Source organism: Odontesthes bonariensis, chromosome 3 (genome assembly GCF_027942865.1).
Source record: "Odontesthes bonariensis isolate fOdoBon6 chromosome 3, fOdoBon6.hap1, whole genome shotgun sequence".
Classification (NCBI taxonomy): Eukaryota; Metazoa; Chordata; class Actinopteri; order Atheriniformes; family Atherinopsidae; genus Odontesthes; species Odontesthes bonariensis.
In genome coordinates this window covers 38,517,434-38,525,675 of record NC_134508.1, presented here as the reverse complement: position 1 = coordinate 38,525,675, position 8,242 = coordinate 38,517,434, and positions in this window count along the sequence as shown.

Sequence of the window (8,242 nt, the reverse complement as noted above, 5' to 3'; positions counted from 1 at the left end):
TTCCTTTCATTCTTTTAATCATTGTCCATACCTTAGATATTTCTGTCTCCCTCCCTATTGAGTTACAAAAACTCCTCCAATAATCTCTTTTTACATTTTTTACAGTTCTTCTTACCATCGCCTGTAATTTTTTGTATTCATTCAAATTCTGAGGGTTATGATTTTTCTTTAATACTTTAAACGCTTTATTTCGTTTCTTAATAGCTGCAGTACATTCCATTGTCCACCATGGTACCAACTTCCTTTCCTTTTTCCCTCCTTTTATCCTTATAGTTTGATGAGCCGCTTCTACTATAGCATTACATATATTAAAATTCAAATCCTCAATACTACTATTTACATCCACTTTTCGTATTTTTAATTCACTATTATTCCTAAAAATTTTCCAATTTGCAGATCTAAAACACCATTTTTTCATCTCATTTATACAATATTTCTCTATATGCATTTTAACTTCTATCATAATAGGGTAATGATCACTTCCTATAGTTGTTTTATTAAGTACTTTCCATAAACTTTTACCTGCTAAAGAATTTGACACTATTGTCAAATCAATGGCTGACTCTGTATTATTTCTAAAATTAATTCTTGTTCCACTCCCATCATTTAATACTACCAAATTTTTAAAATCCATTATTTCTTCAATTACTTCCCCATTATGATCATTATAACTACCCCATAATGAGTTATGCCCATTAAAGTCCCCACACCAAATCACTTTACCCTCTAAATACGTCCCAAATTCCTCCATTACCTCTAAAGATAGTTTTTTACATGGATTATAAAAATTTATAATTTTAATGTTCCCATTTATTGTCCAAATTTCAATAATAATATATTCTAATTCTTTTCCTTTAGCTACTACTCTAAATTGAACTCCATTTTTTATAAATATTATACATCCTCCTCCAGACCCTCCCTCTCTATCTCTTCTAACACTTTCATATCCTTTAATAACAAAATCTAAACTTGGTTTAAGCCAAGTTTCCTGAATACATATAATATCCAACTCTTTTTTAAATTCTTTAATAAATCCCTTAAACTCCTGTCCATTACCAATTAAACTACTGGCATTCCACTGCAGGATGAACATTATATTCTATCTTCCTGTCCTCCTGTCTTCCCTTCTCCCCCCAACTTTTTATTTATGTGCTCCCAAGATATGTCCTTTATCCCAAAGAACTTCTCTGCTCCTTTCACTATTATTTTGATTTTTTTCTGTTTTATATTTTACTTGCTCTGTACAGTTAATTACATATGCAATGAACAACATAATCTTCTCAGCTGTCAACCCTGTATCTGTTCTTATCTGTCTTTGTTCTGCTGTTGTATTCATCTCATCTGTCATCACTGTGTCTGTTCTCATCTGTCTTTGTTCTGCTGTTGTATTCCTCTCAGCTGTCATCACTGTATCTGTTCTCATCTGTCTTTGTTCTGATGTTGTATTTATAATAGTTTCCCCTGACACCTCTCTTGGCTTCTTCATTCTCTTTGCAGCTTCTGCATAGCTTATATTTTGAGTAACTTTAACCTGTTCTATTTCCACTGCTTTTCTTCTAACTTCACATCCTCCATAAGCAGGGCTGTAGTGGTCAAATTAGAGGTGGGTAAACTATGAATTTTTTGATCAGACAGACCGTGACGCGACGTGACGCGACGCGACGCGACGCAACGTGACGCGACAGCACAAAGCAACGCAAGGTGTCGCGAATCTGTATGGCTGTCCTGGCCATATTCCATGACGTTATCAGTTAAAGTCATATTAAATCAATGGCAGTCAACAAATGTGTTTGTAGTTTGTAGTTTATTAAATTTCAAATTTCAACAGTAAAGAAAAGTATGTGTAGAGTAAGAACTATCTACAGTAGATATGGTGTGTGTGTGTGTGTGTGTGTGTGTGTTAGTATGCATGCTTTTTAAAGTAGTGCCCAGAGGGCCTCCTTGTCCGCTACGTCAGGTTCTGCCTTGCAGGGGCGTGTTCTGGGGTCCATGGCTCCCCTGTGCTTCACCAGCCAGGACTTCATTTCCAGGACACCAAATTTATTTTGGATTACAGTGAACCCTCATTTTTCGCGGGGGTTACGTTCCAAAAAGAACCCGTGATAGGCGAAATCCGTTAAGTAGAAACCTTTTTTTTTTTTTTTTTACAATTATTATACAATGAAATACTGCATAATGCATTGAAACCAAAGAACAAAACATTTTTACAGGCCCAAGCATTTGTTTAACAAATAAAAGTACTGTATAAACGTTTTTTTTTTTTTTTTTTTTTTTTTTTTTTTTACAAATAACTACTGTACTGTAAAATAATCATTTTCATCATCAATACGAACTGAAGGCTTCAAATTGCGGAGATCAGCACTGCCCCACCGCGACCCGAGTCATTGGATTAGAACGGGAGAAAATGAAAAATGATTTTGAAAAAAAATACAAAGTACAGTGGGACAAATAATGACTCACTTGTATTTCACTGCTCTTCTGACTGAGCCGCTGCATCCTGACTCCGCTCTGTAGCGTTTTTTTCTTCTAAAGCCCGCGGTGCAGGTGTGTTTTTTTCGAGAGAAGAATATCGGTAGTTGTTGTCGCTCTTTTTTCTTCTGGGCAAAAATATTTATATATACCGACATGCCACCATCGATTATGTTTGAGAACTGTAATGAACGTGTACGTGTACATATTAAACCACAACATTATTGACACACAGGTAGAGAAGAAGCGGAGAGACTGTTTAGCCAATCAGAATGCAGAACACAATGCACGATGCAAATCCGTGAAGCAGCGAGACCGTGAAAGGTGAAGCGCGTTATAGCGAGGGTTCACTGTATTCCAACGGCAGATCACAAGGCGCAGGGAACTTTGACGTGCGTAATTGCCATTAGGAGCTGCGTAAACGCTATTTAGAGGTGGGTAAACTCTATTTAGAGGTGGGTAAACGCTATTTAGAGGTGGGTAAACTCTATTTAGAGGTGGGTAAACGCTATTTAGAGGTGGGTAAACGCTATTTAGAGGTGGGTAAACGCTATTTCCTAAATTCCAGAGGTGCGTAAACGGCGTTTACGTGCGTTTACCCTCCACTACAGCCCTGTCCATAAGTCACCCTGTGTTGCCTTCCACAGTTACAGCAAATATCCTTTTCATTTTTACACTCTTCATATCCATGCTCCCCTCCACACTTTGGACATCTTTGTTTCCCCTTGCATGCTGCTGCTACATGTCCATATCTCTGACATTTATAACATCTTAGCGGAGGAGAATTGTATGGCCTAACAGGAAAGACCATACATCCAACTCTTATCTTTTCTGGAAGAATTTCTCCTTGAAATTCTAACATCACTGACAGGCTTTCCACTCTCTTTCCTTCCACTGTTCTCATCAATCTTTTAATGTTGCTTATCTCATTTCCACTAATACTACGTTTTAACTTTTCAAGATCTTCATCCACCGGTATTCCATAAATTACTCCTCTAGCTATTTTACCTTCTCCCAATATCTTTATCTCATTCACCATTTTTTTGCAAATGTTCTGACTATTCATCACTTTGTTTTTCTGCTCTTCACTCCCCACTATATTCAACAGATTTCCATCTCTTAGAATCTTAGCCAGAATCAACTCACCAAACTTCTTTTTTAGTTCCCTCGATAAATTTATTGGACTTAGTTGAATACCCTCATCTTCTTTCCTGAATTTTATAATTATTTTGGTTTCCTCCCTGACAACCTTCTTACACACTATATTATTTTCCTCTGAGCTATTTCCTTCGAGACTTCGCTTACTACTTTGCGTTCCCCTCATATTATCTTCCTTCGTCCTTCTCTCTTTTCCTGACCTACCACTACCACATACATGACTCCAATCTCCATTATCCATTTCATCATCTCCCTCGTCTTCACCCTGAGACGCCATATAATCCAGTCACAAATCAGTTTATGCCAACCGCCACGTCTTCTTCTTCTTCTTTTTCTTTAATGGCGAATCGCATCCCCTTGGAGCATATATCGCCACCTACTGTTGTTTTATTTGATGTTCACCTTAAATCCTTGTCCTCAGACCAGTGTTTTTGAGGAACGTGAAGATCAGCTTGTTTACTTCTTTTCTGGATTTACTTTCATATATTGCCTTGAAGTCCATGTCCTTGATGTTAAGGTGTTCCAGTGCAGTTTTCAGCATGAGTCTTTGCCTTGTATATTCCAGGCAGCTAAAAAATACATGATGTATTGTCTCTTGTTGTTGGCAACCATTGCACTTGCCAGTTGGATGTTTTCCAATCAGATGCATTGTTGAATTTAACCCAGTGTGTCCTAATTTTATCCTGCTATTAATGCTCTGTTCTCCTCTACTACTCCCCCAAGTGCTTTCCATTCCTACTTCCCTTTGTATCTGGTGTAAATGTCTTCCTTTAGTGTTACTGTCCCACCCCTTTTGCCATTGTTGCTTGATGACAGCTTTTGTAACCGATTTGATTTCTGCTCTACTGATGGGTACCATTATATCAATCTGATTCTCTTTCAAGCCACATTTTGCCATTTGATCCACTATCTCATTCCCTCTAATTCCCACATGCGCTGGAACCCACACAAATTGAACAATAATTCCCAAATGAAGTAGCCTAAACATGATGTGTATAATTTCCTGTAAAATATCCTGCCGACATTCTGAAGAGAAGTTGTTTATACTCTCCAAAGCTGCGCTGGAGTCAGAGCAAATGACCACTCGCATTGGCTGTACTTCCTCTATCCACTGAAGTGCTAGTGAGATAGCCATCATCTCTACTGAGTATACTGCTAAGTGATCACTCGCTCGCTTCCCCACTTTGACCTTTAATTCCGGAACATAAAATGCACAACTAGTTTGCCCACTTTCTAGATTTTTGGATCCATCTGTAAATACTTGTATAAACTGTCCATATTGTTCATGTATAACAGTGTTCACATAAGCCTGCACATTGATTTTATTTTTCATTGACTTTACCTGTTTTAATAATGCTAAATCTACTATAGGTTGAGGTAGCACCCATGGTGGAACAGCTGCTAACACCACCGTCGGACTAATATTCCATTCTTTAACTTTGAATTCCTTACATAACTCCGAAACACAACCACAAAAACTTTCTTTTTTAATTTTGTTACTTTCCCAACTTGTTTTTACAGCTTGTTTAGTTGGGTGAGTATCTTTATGGCCCTGTAGATTTGCCCAGTAGTTAACAATTAACTGTTTCCTCCTTAATGAAATAGGTATTTCTCCAACCTCTACCTGAAGTGCCGACACTGGTGTAGATCTGACTGCCCCACAGCATATCCTTAGTGCTTGTGCCTGAATTCTATCTAATTTTTGTAGTGACGAGTATGCAGCTGAACCATACACTATTAGTCCGTATTCTATGACTGATCTAATTAAGGCTGTGTATATGTTCCTCAAAGCAGCTCTATCAGCCCCCCACTTAGTGCCTGCCAAGCACCTCATAACATTTAAAACCTTTTTACATTTATCTACTACTTTATCAATGTGAATACTCCATGTGACTCTCTCATCCAACCATATTCCTAGAAACTTAAATGTCTTAACTTTCTTTAGTTCTTGTCCATAAAGTTTTAACCTAACCTCCTCACCTATCCTTTTCCTCGTAAAAAATAACGTTTCAGTTTTTTCCACCGACAATCTAAACCCCCATGTCAAAGACCAGTTTTCAATTTCCTTGATGGCTTCCTGAATCTTACCTACAATATAATTTATATTTCTGCCCCTTTTCCAAATAGCTCCATCATCTGCAAAAAGTGACTTACCAATATGAGATCCTACTTGTGTATATATATCATTTATCATAATAGAAAACAAAAGAGGACTAATTACACTCCCCTGCGGGGTTCCATTCTCAACTTCATGCCTTCGAGAATATGAATTGGCAACTCGGACTCTGATAGCACGGCCAAACAAAAAATCCTTAATCCAATTATATACGTTACCTCCCAGACCCATATTATCCAGTTTAATTAACAATCCTTCCTTCCACATCATATCATAAGCTTTCTCCACATCAAAGAACACAGCTACAACACACTCCTTGTTCGCTTGGGCTTTCCTGACTTCAGTTTCCAGGCACAACAGTGGATCTAACGTACTCCGCCCTCTTCTAAACCCACTCTGATAAGGAGTCACTAATTCATTTTTTTCAACATAGTATGTCAGCCTTTCTGTTATCATTCTTTCCATAACTTTACATAAGTGCGATGTCAGAGCTATAGGTCTGTAACTGTCTGGACTGGTTGGATCTTTCCCAGGTTTTCTAATAGGAATAATGACAGACTCTTTCCATATTATTGGCAGCTTCCCTTTCTCCCAAATCTTATTGTACATCTCCAGCAGTTTTCCTAATGCAAAATCACTTAATTTGGCCAACATTATGTAACATACATTATCCTTCCCAGGAGCAGTCATTTTACACTTACTTAGTGCTCTTCTCAACTCTTGAATAGAAAACGGTACATTTACAACACTCTGTGACAAACTTCTTTCCTCATATATATTAGGATGCTCCTCTAACACTTCCTGTCTCCTGATCTTACCTTCTTCTGTCAAATTTTCCGAAGAATGAACTTTGACAAAATTCTTAGCTAGAATTTCTGCCTTCTCCATAGCACCAGTGGCAATTTCCCCTCCTTTCTCTAACACTGGCAGGTTACTCTGCTGTCTAATTCCCCTCATCTTCTTAATCATTCCCCATACTTTATCTAATGGCGTAGTTCTCCCAATACTTGAACAGAATCCTCTCCAACACTCCCTTTTTGCTCTTTTAACAATTTTCCTTACCTGAGCTTGTGCCTTTTTATATTCTAATAAATTGTATACTGAATGTGTTTTTCTTAACTTTCGAAACAGCCTGATTTTACTTCGGATTGCATCATTACATTCTTTGTTCCACCAAGGTACCATCTTAACACATTTACTAAGTTTACCAGTTTTATTCCCAATAGTTTGATTAGTACTTTTAATTATATTTGACGTAAATTGCTCATTTATTTCATCAATACTTCCTGCCATATCTATCTTAACAAATTCACTATCACACAACTTAGCAAACACCTCCCAATTTGATTTAGAAAAAGTCCATCTCATGATACCGTCTAGCTCAACCACATTACTTATATTAAACTTGACTATAATCGGAAGATGATCACTCCCAATACTGTTATCTGCCAATATTTCCCACCTGCTACCAGAAGCTAATTCACTTGTTACCAGAGTTAGATCGATCGCAGACTCTGTTCCATCTCTAAAATTGATTCTTGTACCTTGCCCATTATTTAAACAAACTAATTCCATTGCCTCCATTAATTCCTCCACTACCTGTCCATTGTAATCTGTTGATTTCCCTCCCCATATTGTATTATGTGCATTAAAATCACCACACCATATTACTTCATTTCCTTGACTGAGTCTTTCTAATTCCTCTATTTTGAGTTTTTTACATGGATTATAAAAATTCAGGACACTAGTTTTCCTTTTATTAATCCAAACTTCTACACCCATTATTTCCAAATCAAAATTGTTCTTAAATGTTATCCTACTATAAGACATTACTTCTTTGATAAAGATTGCACATCCCCCTCCCTGACCATTATTTCTATCTTGTCTTATAGCACTATATCCCCCAATACTGAAGTCCAAATGAGTCTTCAGCCATGTTTCTTGGATACAAATAACGTCTGGTTTTTCTTTTAACTGGTATATATAGGTCTTGAATTCTTGTCCATTTGCAATAAGGCTTCTAGCATTCCATTGCAGAATGAGAAAAACCATTAATCTACTCACCTATCTGTGACTCATCATTATTGGTGGCTAGCATATCATGTATCATTTCAACGGTTATATCCTTTATCCCCAAAAATTCACCTGCTGCTTCCACTATTGTTTTCAGTCTTGACCTCTTTTTTGTTTGCTGCAAAGCAACATTCACCACTTTTCCAATAAAGGCCACAAATTTGTACTTATTAACAATCAATGCATCCTCTCCTATCACACACTTATGTGAACACTTTGTGGGGCTTTCCTTTGCCTGTGGGAGTTTGGGAAAATCTTTTGACGAGAATATACTTGCTGCTACTTGGGATTTTCTAGCTATGTTTAATGATACCTTTTCTGTTGCTTCAGCATATGAGACTTTATTTTTCACTTTGTATCTCTGCACCTCCTTAGCCTTTTTCTGCACTTCACAGCCCTGATATGCAGCACTATGTTCCCCCCCAC